Below are 15,082 nucleotides of genomic sequence, written 5' to 3'. Positions count from 1 at the left end.
AGCTTAAACACTGAGCGCAGAAATAGGTAATTATTACTCATTTACACACTTACTTGTAAAACAAACAAACAAGAAGCATTGTTTTCCTCTGTAGAGGTGTTATTCCCTTCTTGTCTATATCTTACGTTTATTCCTTCAAATGCGAAAGCGTATTTTCTTTACAGACAGATATAATCTGCTTCTCAAGTTTTAGGTCAATGACAACTTCATAAATTTTATGATAGGAATGTTTGGAGGCCTTAAAAATACACCTCTCGAGTCTAAGAGTGCACAGAGTTTAATTAAGTAAGGCCCCAATTGCTGCACTTGGAAATCCGTCAGTGCATTTGTGCAGAAGACATGCCTCCATGAGCTTCTCTCAGCCAATGGCTAAGCTTGGCAGGAATACTAAAGGTGCTCTTTCCTGGGAGACATAAGACTCCGACACCAGACTCCTCTGACAGACTGCTTGAGCTCAGAACACTCATCAGCCTTGCTAAATGTCTGTATAATTTCACTGTAATCTAAGATCCATCCAGCTAACCATTATTTCTTCTTAATCTCCTTCACAATCCAGGAGGCAGCAGTGACCATAATGAGCATTAATGTGGGATGAACCTCAATGGCTTGTGGTCGCTTTCTCAAGACACAGGATTTAACACCCTGGCTAGGACTTCAGAGGACAATTTTTCTGCTGAGATGACTTAAAATTCGGGATTAAATGATTGTCACAATTCAGCTGTAGAAGTGCCTGAGTTGTTTTGGCAGACAGCAGAGGAAGTAATAAAGAGGCTGAAGGAATGTTCCAATGTGCATGTTGGAATGGATATTTATGTGAAACCAGAATACCCTACAGATAACCGTGTTCAATAGGAGAAACAAGAGAGACACAAAGCCATCGGGAATATGCTTATAAGAAGGGCACTGGCATCACTAAGTTCAGTAGTGACTCTTCTCTGCAAACATGACTGATGGTAGGACAGATGGGCAATCACAAAACTGAGTGATTATCTATGAAGATGCAGCCATGAAGTAATGAGGCCAGGTGGGGTAACCCACTGCCAGAATCCAGGAGGAAGCAGTGACCATAAAGACCATTAATGTGGGATGAATGACAAAGAAGATTTGATCCAAAGGAACTTGTGAAGATGGTTAATAAAGTATTGGTCTCTATTATAAAATAAATGGACAGCTCCCACGGATGCTGCTTAACATTGACAACCCAAAAAAGGGCAAGAATGGAAGAACAGGATGCTGATGATAACTCCTCCAATAAAATGTCAAAATACCTTGAGCAAGCTATTAGATCTGGAATCCATTGTTTGAAAAAGTTTCTGCATCCCTGGGAGATAAGGGGCTTGATGTAGTCAACCTGCTAACAAGTAGCTGGCTGGGCTGCTGAAGAAAATGTTCTGTATCAGAAACTCTGTGTATGGTTCCACTGCTGAATATTTGAACATTTAGATGCAGTAGTACCTGGCGGGGTCTTAGGGCAAGTTAAAACCTTATCAGCCACTGTGGTCTTTCCATTCATGTGACTATTATGCCTGTTCTGGAGTGGCCAATGATGGAGGTAGTTAAAGTCAACTGTCAACTTACCTGTATATTTCTTCCGTGATGGATGAACATGTGAGACAAATATCTTCATGCTTTGTGTCTATTTTCACATGTACATGACTTGACTCTACCTGAGACTTCCTTGTGTCTCATCTTCTAGGACATTTCCTTCAAGGTTCCTGTTCAGATGGACAGGCCAGTGGCTGTTGTCCAAGAATCTATAGGTATACTCACTTCAGGCCACTTCAGCACAAAGTAAATAACAAGGTATACATGGCTTTCAGCTCCTTCCTTTGGAAGTTTTTTTTCTCTCTATTGTCTTTCATGGCTACATGTAAAGGGGATATACTTTAGCTGGCATTCATTTATGATTTGTGCCCATGTGCCACACTAGCCCATCAAAACCCAAGCCTAGGCTCACATTTTAAAATATTTCATGGTCATGTAAGTGTTATAAGTACTTGGTCTTCCATTTCCTCCAAGATGTAGATTCTGAGATGGGTTAAATGTACAGGGATTATATTACACAGAAACTGCCCAAGTAAGATAAAATGGGAGGGAGCCAGAGAAGTCTGGAAGAACCGTCAGACAGAGATGCAAGATTGGCCTGGGTGAAGAAGAGATGGAGAGAAGGGTGGGTGCATGGATTTTAGACTTCTGTGCAGTCTAAGGAAGATTTTACGAGGCCCTTGAGGAATCCTCAAGCCAAAGCTGTCCATCAACAGCACTATGTTGTCCAAGAACGAGTGCTACAGCATTCCTGTTATGCACAGGCACTGGCCAGGAACAGTCTGTGAAAAACGTGGCTTCTGTTCTAAAGCAGTTATGGATTTGGGAGCCAGGCTCTGGGGTCCTTGCTCAGTTATGCTCCCCATAGTTGGAGGTTTAGGCATATGCTGTTCAACACCAAACCTGATACAAAAATCTTTAATGTAGGGCTTACTAAAAATGTAAATAAGTCTTTGTTTTAGGACTCCCCAGAACCTTCAACATGCTGTTATTAATTAGGAGTTTTCAATAGGGGTTGTCATATATCCTTAGAGATTTTCTATGAATTAAACTTTTGTGCAATATTGCTATAAAGTGGATAAAAGATGAGATAATATATTGTCTTTAACAAATAAAAAAGAGAGTATCAAGATGTTTCTGAAGACCTGAATTAGAGTCAATAACCAAAATGAATAAGCACATGAAAATCAACCTTTGAAACCAAATGATTTGATCTCCTATGAACTAAAACCAAACCAAACCTACATACAAACAAATGAAATAGATCTGTTTTAAACTGCTATTATTAAAACTTCCAACCAGGATTTATTTGATTTAATATTTTTGAACTAGTGAACAATGCGTTAATGTGGGAAAAATTAAATGGTCTTACTCACAAAATATTTTTAAAAGATCATGACCTGATTATTTTAACTTACATATTATTAAATAAAACTTTTTCTTTTAGCACAATAGTTAAAATTATTTTAACAACTATTTCTATGCAAATTCATATAACTAAATAACACAACTTTATCTTATTTATCTTAAATATATTTTCTAAAATATCCTATATGCTCATCAATTCTATAATTGACTTTTTTCTCAATAGAGAGTATAAATGATTCTTTTCATTCAGCTTTTGTTTATATTTTAATCAGTTATAAATTTGGATAGAATATGTAAGCTTTTAAGCATTCTTTGAGGGACAAAATGAATGAAATGTCATATGGAAATCATTTTATAAAGTTTTTTTTATAGGCAGATTGTTCCTCATTTTGTCTATATCTATATAACTTAGCACTTGGCAAAAGACTAAACATAAATTAACTACAAATTAGATTGACAAACAACTTCCGAAGATTCATTATTGGAATTTGTAACGTCTCTGTTTCAATGTGTATGTGGACTTTAGGATCCCCCAAAAGTTAAAAGCATGTACAATTTATACTACCCAGTATAAATAAGTTTATTGCTTAATTGGTTTCTCCAAAATTTTATTTATTTTTTATGCATTGTTAACTATTGGGTTTACTGACAACAACAAAATGACTAAACTTTCTGTTGAAATTAAAGCAAATGTTGGCACTAGCAATGAGAACTATGGTAAGTGATGACACACTCACCTCTCACAAAATGAGAGCTCTTTCCAGGATCACGTGGGGAACTCAGACTTGCCTGTCAGTTCAGACACATTGCTGAGTTAATCACTAACACTAATTCGTGTAGCATATTCATGCTAGTTGCTTAGTATTATCTTAAGTAGAAAATAAAACTCAGGACAGAATTCATCACCACATACATTTTCCAGCATTGAAGTTACAGTAGACTGTACTAGTGGAAAAAGCATAGAGCAAGGTGAAGTTAGAAAATTTGTACATAAGTTCAGGCTATGGGGTCTACAAGCTAGAATGACTATTTTGACAAGTCAAGTTCAATTTAAAACAGCTAAAGTCATAGTTGATGATTTTCACACGACAAAATATTTCTTAACTGTGCAATTTTTGTCTAACCAAATCACTCTGCATGTAGATAGAAATTACCTAGCATTTCTGTATCTCTTTTATCTATAATAAAAGAATAGCATCTTCTTGGTTCATTGTAGTCACTCATTTTTCTGAACTGTATTTCTTTTTGTACTTTTATAATAATTGTGGGGAACTCAAGAATACCTTTGTAGAACAAGACTGTGTTACTGTATTTACTATTTAGCTAGCATCTTTTAATCCTTAGTGAATTTTTGTTGATTACCAGATATGGAGCTGTGAACTCAGGGGTATTTTTAGGGTATTTAATTTTTTATTAGCATATATTAATCTCTATGCCTTTTTGTATATAGTTCTATAATCTTTGACAAATGCATAAAGTTTATAACCACACAAGTCATTCCCTCTGCTTCCCTTTGGTAATCAAATTCTGTCCCCCATCTTTCCACCTTGGCAACCACTGATTTTTTTCTCTGTTCCTATAGTTTTGCCTTTTCCAGAATGTTATATAAATAAGAGAATATGACACACAGCCATTTGAATTTGGCTCCTTTCACTTAGTACAAGACATTTGGATTTTTTCCAGTATTTAGCAATTATTTTAAAACTGCTATAAGCATTCATGTACAGCTTTTCTGTGAACATAACTTCCACTTACTTTGGGCAAGAACCAGGGGTGGGATTAAAGGGTCATAAGGTGTTTGATTAACTTTATAAGAAGCTACTGAATTGTTTTACAAAGTGGCCAAATGATTTTGCATTCCTACCAGCACTGCAGGAGAAATCCAGTTGCTCCAAACTGGAGCAAAACTTGGTGTTATCAGTTTTTAAAAATTTTATTTTAGCTATTCAAGTAGGTGTTTAGCATATTTCATTCTGTTTTTATTTTGCATTTCCCTTATGACTAATATTGTCGGGAATCTTTCCATGTGCTTATTAATTATTTACGTATCTTGTTTGCTGAAGTGTATACTTAAATGTTTTGCCCATTTCTTTATTAGGTTGGGATTTTTTTTATTGCTGAGTTTAAATAATGCTTATATTTTCTAGATACAAGTCTTTTGTTCACAGATGTAATTTGCATTAACATTGTCTTTCAGTCTGTGTTTATCTTTTTTCTTCTCTTAACAGTGTCTTTCACAGATTAAAAGTTTGTAATTTTATTATTTATCAAAATTTAATTTTATGGATTATACTTTGAAGGGATATGTAAGAACTCTGTGTAGAAAAGATGAATATTTTCTCTAAATTTTTTTTATAATTTTAGGTTTTGCATTTAGTTTACAATCCAGTATGATTTAATGTTGTACAGGCTGCACATCCCTAATCTGAAAGTCCAAACTCAAAATGCTCCCAAATTTGAAACTTCTTAAACAATATAATGTCACAAGTAGAATATTCCACATCTGACTTCATGTAACAGGTCGCAGCCAAAACGTTCATGCACAAAATTATTAAAAATACAATATAAAATTATCTTCAGGCAATGTATATAAGTTGTATACAAAACATAAGTAAATTTTGTGTTTAAATTTGGGTTCTGTCCTCAAGAACCCAAGCTGTCCTATTGTGTATACTCGGTTATTCCAAAATCCAAAAACATCCAAAATCTGAAACATTTCTCATCCCAAGCATTTGGAGTAAGGGATGCTAAATCTGCAGAGTGTGTGAATTAACATACACTTTCTTTCCCTCTCTCTCTCCTTTCTCTCTAACTGCTCTCTTTTTCTTTTCATTTGTGTGTTCAATTGTTTCAGCACCATTCGTTGAAAAGACTATCTTTTCTCTGTTGAATTGCATTTCTACCTTTACCAAAAATTAATTTACTAGATTTTCCCCCAATATTGACTAATTACTAAAAAAAACAGCCACAGGCCTTCATGTACAGGTTTCTGTGAACATGAATTTTCATTTATTTTGGATAAGTAACTAGGGGTGGGATTAAAGGGTCATAGGATAAGTTTATGATTAACTTTATAAGAAACTACTCAATTGTTTTCCAAAATGGCCAACTCATTTTTCATTCCTACTAGCAATGCAGGAGAGCTCCTTGTTCTGCATTCTCACCAAAATGTGGTATTATCACGGCTTTTAAAAAATTATTTTAGCCATTCAAATAGGTGCATATTTGTTTCTGGTTCTGTTTTTATTTTGCATTTCCCTTATGACTAATATTATTGGGCATCTTTCCATGTGCTTATTAATTATGCAAGTATCTTTTTGAAGTGTCTACTTAAATGCTTTGTGCACTCCTTTATTAGTTTTTTTTTTCTTACTGCCAAGTGGGAATATTTCTAGATTCTATATTCTAGTCCATTTTTCTGTGTCTATCTTTTCACTAATATCAGACTGTCTCAATGATGGTAGCTTTCTAGTATGTCTAGGAATCAGGTAGTGTGAGTCTTCTAATTGTTATTTGCAAAATTGCACTGACGATTCTAATTCCTTTGCCTTTCCTGGTAAATTTTACAGTCAAGCTTTTTGATAACAAGAAAAAATTTTGCTGAGGCTTTTACTGATACTGCATTAAATTTATAGATTAATTTGAGAAGTGACATCTTAACAACATTAGATCTTCCAATCTATGAACACAGTGTATTTATACATTTATTCAAGTCTTCTTTTCTAAAAATCAGTATTTTTTTTTAGCTTTTACCATACAGATGCTGTACCCTGTATTTTAAGATTTATTCCTAAGTACTTGATTTTTAGCAAATTATGTAATACCCATCTCAAAGAGTACATGCAATGATTTGTATACTGATTTGTACCTTTCGACCTACTAAATTTATTATTAGTTGTAGAAGCTTTTTAAAAATATATTTCACAGAGATTTATGTGTAGATAATCATATTGTCTATGATTATGAACAATGGTGGTTCTATTCATTTCTTTCAAATTAGTATGGATTTTATTTATTTTCAGTGATAAGTCTTTATATGATTATAATTATATAAAGACTTTGGACTCTAGTCCACAGTCTTATATGATTATAACCCAGCAAGGAAGGAGAGTCAATATAGCAAAAGCAAAGACAGTTGCTGGAGGAAATAAAATCATTTAATGTTGTTAACTTCAATGGATTGAAACTATTTAACTAATTATACTATATTAAGGCAGTTGAACTTTGTTTGTTCGGCAATGGGAGGCCATATACTAAGAAAATATTTCTCCGAAAAAGCTGACATGATCTACAGTTAATATATGGTCTTGTACTGAATAGGTACAAACTTTAAACCCAGAAATGAGCTAAGGAAAAGGGTGAGAGTAAGAGATGGTCCCCCCACACCCAACCTCCTTCCTAGGGAAGTATTAATCCAAGAAGGTAGAGTGGAACTCCAGGCCTTTTCTGAGTTAGCAGTTGTAAATGAAGTGATCCTAATCTGGGATGACAGATACTGGGATGACAACAAAGCTTCTCAAGGGAAAGAAGCTGAATATTTAATAAATGGATAATAAATAATTCTTTCATGAGTTGGATTGAGAGCAAAAATCTATGAGGTTCATTGTAAAATGAATAAAGTTTAACTTCTCTTGAGTTCCAGAGGTAAGGATGACTAACTACAGATATTTTGGGAGGTAGGCGAGGTAAGAGGGAAGAAGCGAGGCTTGTTCCCGGTAGCCCCTCACTCTCTGAATTCACTGAAGGTAAATGGAGCAACTGAGATTGATAGAATATTGATGGTGTGGACTATTTCTTGCCATGGGGAAAAAGGGCAAGGATTGACTATGGATAAATCAAACACTGAAAGTGTTTTAAAATCTAAAAATGTTTGAAAATCAAACATTTTTAATTTCAAAAATTATCAGAGGTACAGAGAAAAGCAGAACAAAATGGGAAGTAAGAGTCCAGGTAAGCATCAGCAGCCAGGGAATCTTTAGGAGTTGGAAATTTGCAAGAAAGACATAGGAGAAGGCAATCCTGGAATCAAGTATGATTTATTCCACATTCCTCAAACCTAGAATATATGTCTTCTGCTAAGCTATGACCTAATGCAATGATTAGTGACAGGGAGATGTGGCAGCTACTGATTACTAATAACGATGCTTTTATGTATGTGGATGAGAGTAGGGAACTCTGTTTTGTACACGGAAGTGTGCAGCATTCAAATCTTGGTCTTGCCATTTATTAGCACCATGGCTTAGATCTTACTACATAAACTTCTTCATTCAAGGCTTTATTTTCTATAAAATTGAAATAGTAATATACATCTCAAAGAGTCCATATAATAATTAGGGGAAATAACATAAATAAGATAGGTTTTTAATATATATTACTTATTTTAGTTGTCTGAAGATATTAGAATATTTGAAGCACTAACCAGGGATGGTTTCAGGATTTCCATTTGGAGTTTAACATGTGGATACCAATCTAGATGGAAGTCTGGAGGCTAGGGAACTTCTCTTGGGGCTGTATTTTTATAGCAAGGGTACTGTTTTTACATAGGTGTTATATTTATTTGGGGTGTCTTTCATTGGTCACATGACTAGAGCTAGCCAGGAGGGCTAAAACAGCCTTCATTCTATGAGCTTTCTTTCTTTCTTTTGGCACTTCTGCTGCTCCTTAAGTTTGTTGCTTGATGAAAAGGACCACATCTCACTATTTTTATAGACCCTGGTTGGTAGTAAATGTGTGTACCAACTAAAAAGGTCATGGTGCAAAAAGAGTTAGTTATACTGCTTGCTTTCTGAGAGCCCAAACTGGTGATATCTATTAAATCATTCTGAAGACAAAGATTTCAAGAGGGAGACAAAGGGTCAGAAGTGCTGCTTATTATATCTCTGAGATCACGGTTTTGTGTCTCACGGGGGTTCATAAGCCTCAATGGCTGCAGCTAATAGGCCTGAATTTTATCAACAACCTTTTCTGGGAGGCGTGCAGAACAATGATTGAGCAACTTCTGATGGTAGGATTCTGACCATTTTTAAGAGCAATCCTTGGGCTATTGTAAATAAACTCATAAAGTAAGAACTTAGTCTCCTAAAGCAAATCAAAGGCTCGAAGGAGATGGTCAAAGTTTAGCTTTGAAGTGAGATCAAAACCATTCTCTGAAACTTATGTGTACAGTTTGAATGAGCCAGACTATCAGAAAACTCTGAGTATCCGAGACTAATTCACGGATCCTGCCCTGGAAAGAAAGCAATAATAATAAACAGTATCTGGATATTTTCACTTATCTGGAAGGTTAACTTTTTAACATGGATTGTTTACTGTAAAAGAAGAGGAAATGTATGTGTATACGCTCATGCACATTAAGGACTTATAATAAGGGCATCACAGGGTGAGTGGCCAGGAACTAGAAGTTCTGTGCTCAACATTTAGTTGCCTATAGCAACCAAAAAGAAATAGTCAACGTTTAGGGATTTTAGTCTACTTTTACTGCTGCCTGGCAGCATATTGGCCAACTATGAAGTGTTCATTAAGTGATTATAGAAGCTTTTTGACCTTTCTTCAATGACTCCTTTTGTTCTTCTCTACCTTTCTGGTGTGAAAAGTCTTATTTATGCTACTACCTATTTTTTTCAGTTTTCCCAAGCAAGATTTGAGAAATCCTCAAAACGAACGTGAGCATTAAGTGGATATAATTCTGACATTTGTTGCCATGATGTTTGCCAGACTGTTTGGACTTAGGTAACAGGCTAAGCAGATGTCTACTTTTTCTCTCACTATTTCCTGAATCTAGCCTGAAAGTTTGCTTACAGCGATGAGTGACCCCAGATCAAGGGGTGCAATTAACTGTATACAATGAACCCTAAAGAAATGCTCAAAATAAAATTAGTTTTAATGAATTGAAAATAAACATAAGCCTGATGGCACTTTTTGAAGGATGGGAAAATATGAAAAACAAAAGGGGAGGTGGCTACATGATTTACTCACAGTGAAATTCTCTGCTTTCAAGTCTAAACTGCATGCCCTTTCAGAGGTAGAAAGGGCACATGCATAACATCATCGTTTAATCATTCTGCTTTTTTATTGAATACCATCAATATTTCTCCATTGTCTATGCAAACTGTTTAGATGGGGTTTTAGGGGCATTCAGGCTTCAGTATCAGTCTACGTATCCAGGCTTTTCTTTTCAGTTTCCCTAAACAAGCTGTACCAGCCAGGGAAAATAACTCGGACTTGTCAGCGGAAAACACACAGTCCTGCCTCTACTCACTTTCTCCTGCTGATTCCTCTGCCCAGAACATTCCTTCCTCAACATCTTTGCTTTGGAACTTATGTGGCCTTCATGATTCACAAAAGGTATCAGGTATTCCTCCCTGATTATCCCCAAAGCTTATTATATATTTTCTTCAAATTGAATAATCTATGTATTTTTCCTAATCTGCTATTCAGATAATGTGAGTCTAAGGCTCTGAAACATAGAGTGCAGCTTTCTTGGGGTTACAGAATCCTAGGGCCACAGCAACCCGAGACTACAACATCCTGGGAGTACAGCCTCCTTGAGGTATATATGCCATCCAAAGGGTAGTGCATCCTGGGTGCCTAACATCCTGGAGGTATAGCAATTTGCAAAGATAAAATTCAGAAATTGTAATATCCCAGGGACACTCCCAGATTCCTGGAGTACAGCATCCTGCTTGTTCAGCGTCCCAGGTGTCTGGTCTAGCCATAGAATTGGTAGAGAACTTGCTCATGGGTCCAAGAGAATAGAGCTGAGAAAAAGTGCAGTAAGAGGAAGCACCCAGAAGGAACAGCAGAACCAAAGCTAAGGCAAATTCTGGGCTATAAATGTGAAAGAAATAAAGAGAGGCTGCTAAACCCAATAAAGCGATGTATTAACTAATAGGAAATCCAAACAAGAATGTTAGAATCAGAGCTTGGAAGGACTCTGCACTTCAAAGCAGCGATTTTCACTTTGCATGACTCATGTAGCCATCTTGCCCCTTGGATGCGTGAAGCTGCAGATGCTTTGTCTAGAGTCACTCTATTGTTGTTTGCATTTACTGACACTATTAGTATCAACTTCAATCCATGATTTCTAGTTGAGGTAAGAGGCAGGCGGGACTTGACCCTGGACTGGATTGAAGACTGGCAGAAACTGGTAAGGGGCCCCTCGAAAGCACCTCTCCAAAAGACATGCTCACCAGCATTATAACAGTTTATCATTGTTACTGGTAACACTCAGAAGTTACTCCTCCTCCCCATTTTCTAGCTAATTCTGAATACTCTGCCCCTTAATCGGCATTAACAGTGGGTGTAAATATGACCGCAGAACTGACCTTGTGCTACTACTCTCAGCACTCTGCCTGTGGGGTAGCCCTGCTCTGTAAGAGCAGCCACAGAGCGGTAACACCGCCACTGCCTCGATAAAGCCGTTTTCTTCCACCCTTGGCTCACTTTTGAATTCCTTCCTGGGTGAAGCCAAGAACTGCCCTGCATCACAGTTAATTTATTTTTGCCCATCTCATGTTTAATTTACTTGAAATTAGATAATGTAATCTACAAAGCTATGTGGTTATAGGCAAGCAGCATGATGTCACCATGTCCTGAATTCAAAAGAGAGAAGGAAAGCACTATTGTCAGAAAGAAAGCTTATCTATTGCTGAATCACAAATTATCCTAAAACCTAGTGCCTTCAAAAAACAACCGTGGTATTATGTCTTAATGTTTTTATGAATCAGGAGAATTCCAAGGCGGGCTTGGCTGAGCAATTCTGTTGCTTCATGTGGTGTTGACTGAGGTCACTCAATGGTACTAGGCTGGTGAACAGATTCACCTGTACAGTCCAAGATAAATTTCTTTACATGTTTGGTTTCTTATCTGGAATAATTGGAAGACTTGGGTCAGATGGCAATGTCCAGAGCACCAGCATGTGTTTTCTCCACTAGCAGTGGTCCCAGGATAGTGGGATTTCTTACATGGAGCCTCAGGGCTCCCTGAGGGATGTACCAAGAGCCAGGAAGTGGAAGCTGCCCCAGAGACTGGACAAGCGCCATTTATGTTATATATTATAAGTCAAATAAGTTACAGAGCCCCCCAAACTCATGAGAGGAGTATCGGATAACTAGTGTTCATCCTTAATTCACTAGAATTGTTAATGCCAGGCTTTCAGAATACCCTCTGAAGATGTATATATTGGGTGAGAATGCCATTGTAGTTCACATTATACCAATTAATAAAGCTTGAATTATTTTTTTCTTTAAAGAATTAATGAAAATAGAAATAATAATATATTGTTCCCACATGCCAGTGGATCACTGTATGCACAGCCTGTTGGAAGCAATGCCAGAAAAGTATATTTTGCTTAAAATATTCGCTATCACAATATTATTACATTTTACATTAATATACTTACCCACTTTAACTTGCATTTTACAGTGCTCTACTGTACTCTGAAGTACTTCCTTCTCTCCTCCGTGTTCTCGCCTTTCCCTCAAACAAACTAGTATGTGCTTTATGTGAATTTGAGGAACGGCAAAATTTTACTAAACAGAAGAATGTCCATGTTTCTCTTTGCTGTATGTCCATAACATACTGGGAACTATTTTTCCGATTTACCCTTTATACTGTCTTGACTCTCATCCATAGACATCACTACCCTCCCCAGTCTCCTTAATAGGAATATCTGAATGATTGGCAGTGAGAAATTCCAAGCATTAAAGTGCCAAGTCAAACAAATTTGGAAGGTATGAGGACTAAGCTCTTCATTCAAGTTACCTCACAAAAATTGTAGCCAATCCATTTATTCGGGTACTGTACAAATTTATTGTGTTTATAAGGTTTCTGCCCAGAGCTAGGTAGGGAAAACACAGAAGAAAGTAAGAACATGCTCACTATGTTTTAAAGCCACTATTTCTGGGCTGGGCATGGTGGCTCACAACTGTAATCTCAGCATTCTGGGAGGTTGAGGTGGGCCCATCACCTGAGGTCAGGAGTTTGGGACCAGCCTGGCCAACATGGTGAAACCCTGATTCTGCTAAAAATACAAAAATAGCTGGGCATGGTGGTGCCTGCCTGTAATCTCAGCTACTTTGGAGGCTGAGGCAGGAGAATTGCTTGAACCCGGGTGGTGGACGTTGCAGTGAGCCAAGATCACACCACTGTCCTCCAGCCTGGGTGACAGAGCAAGACTGTCTCATACACACAAAGAAACAGTCCAGTATTTCTTAGACAATGTCTATATTAGTCCATTTTCATACTGCTATAAAAAACTGCCCGAGACTGGGTAACTTACAAAGGAAAGAGATTTTACTGACTCACAGTCCCACATGGCTTGAGAGACCTCAGGAAACTTACAATCATGGCAGAAAGGGAAGCAGGCATGTCTTACATGGCCACAGGCAAGAGACTGAGCTTGTGAGAGTGCAAGAAAAACTACTATTTATAAATTCATCAGCTCTCATGAGAATTCATTCACTATCATGAGAACAGCATGGGGGAAACCAGCCCAGAATCCAATTACTTCTCTCCCTACACACATGGGGATTACAATTTGAGAAGGGACAAAGAGTCAAACCATATCAATCTCTGATTGAGGCAGTAAGTTTAAAGTTTGTGTAACCCATACTTGAAAATGCTATGAGGTCAAAGATGGTACTCTAGTAATTTTTCTCAGGTTAAGAAACTATGACAGGCTTTAGCATAGAATATCTCCACAGGGAAGCTTCAATAAGAGGACAGCCTTGCCTATTGATGTCTTGCATCACAAGAAATATGAGTAGTAATATTACACAGATCATAAAGAGAAATTATGTAAGGGGCAGATGACCCGATTAAGAGTTATATGTTGTTTTAATATTGACACCTGTAGCTTATCATTTTTGGCATATCACTTCAAATCTCTCTGGAAGTAGCTACTTACTCAGACTGCAGCTCTCATTTATCTATCTGTAATTTGCAATTTTTTTACGGCTTACTTTATTGCAGTGATGACTCCTGTTTCTGTGAGTAATAAGAAGGATCTCTGGATAATAATCCCTGATTTGAGAATATATATAATCTTGCTCAGTTTGTTGATAATTTTCTACTTGTTCTAACTGAATCTCTCTTCTTTCATTCATTATATCAGGTTTTTACAGAACTTTTCACTTTAAAATTTATTTTATCTGTTAGTCCACCACTAAATTATGAAGTTCTTCAGTGTATACTTGGTATCTTACTTATCTTTAAATTCCAAGAAATTTTAAGTTCCTAGTCCATAAAAGACACTCAATTTATTTTTGATTAGCAATCAAATGAATTAAGAAAATAATTTGATATCCTTGAACTAAAAGAAAATGCAAATTGAAAGTAATAATTAATGCTGCATTGAAAGTAATATTCATTTGTATTTTAGTCGATTTATTTTTTAACTAATTTGAGACACTGAACCTCATTAATCAGTCACAACCCATTACAAGAAATGTTTTGAGTGTTGAAAGAAAGGAGGAAAGGTTGCATTGGTGAAACAACAGTATATCATCTTTTGTATGGTAAAGTTATGAGTGGTTTAATAAGGACAGGACTATCTTCGGGAGTACAATATCTCACGCATTTCACTAATGCACTTGCTGATTTTCTTTCTGCTGCATCTGGCACCAAGATGATGCTAATAATGGTGTACTGGCAAAGTCACAATTGCTGGGATTTTGCTGTTTTTGTAAATAGCAGTAGCAATAGATTCAAACCAATTCATCTATAAGCTCTCTGTTAGTACTACTGTTTGTGACTAGGGAAGATGGCATCTGAGATTCTGCCCATAGATAAAGAACTCTAAGTTTTCAGAATGAGAATAGCATTTAAGCAGTGACTTCACTGATATTTTGCTCTAAGAAACCTAGACAATGATTTTAAGAATGTATCAACTGTCTTTGAAAGTGATGCTCAAAAGACTGTAGTTAGAAGAAAATATGCAAATGCATGATAAATCAGAGCACACGTAAGTGATAACGTTCTAAAAAATGCCTCAGGAAACAGAAAGGACGTGACCTATTACGAAAATATTTGTAATTCACACAGAGAAAATGAGTGAATTGTTTGGAGTCACAGTTTACATAAAACCAACAAGAAAACAAGTGCCAATCTAACAGAAATATGAGCGAAGGAGATAAATAAATAAGTAGCAAAAATAAATATGGGCAAATAA

General features: G+C 36.5%; 1 long non-coding RNA gene across 1 annotated transcript in view; it reads left to right on the top strand.

The window, feature by feature from the left end:
* The window catches only part of LOC144581513 (uncharacterized), a 37,628-nt gene extending 34,748 nt beyond the window's left edge, over positions 1–2,880 (top strand). The window contains exon 3 of the long non-coding RNA XR_013532404.1: positions 557–2,880. This is a non-coding gene — a long non-coding RNA (uncharacterized LOC144581513). The remainder of the gene's footprint in view (positions 1–556) is intronic.
* The last annotated feature ends 12,202 nt before the right edge of the window (positions 2,881–15,082 follow it).

This window comes from Callithrix jacchus, chromosome 2 (genome assembly GCF_049354715.1).
Source record: "Callithrix jacchus isolate 240 chromosome 2, calJac240_pri, whole genome shotgun sequence".
NCBI lineage: Eukaryota > Metazoa > Chordata > Mammalia > Primates > Cebidae > Callithrix > Callithrix jacchus.
This window is presented reverse-complemented; position numbering and strand designations above follow the sequence as displayed.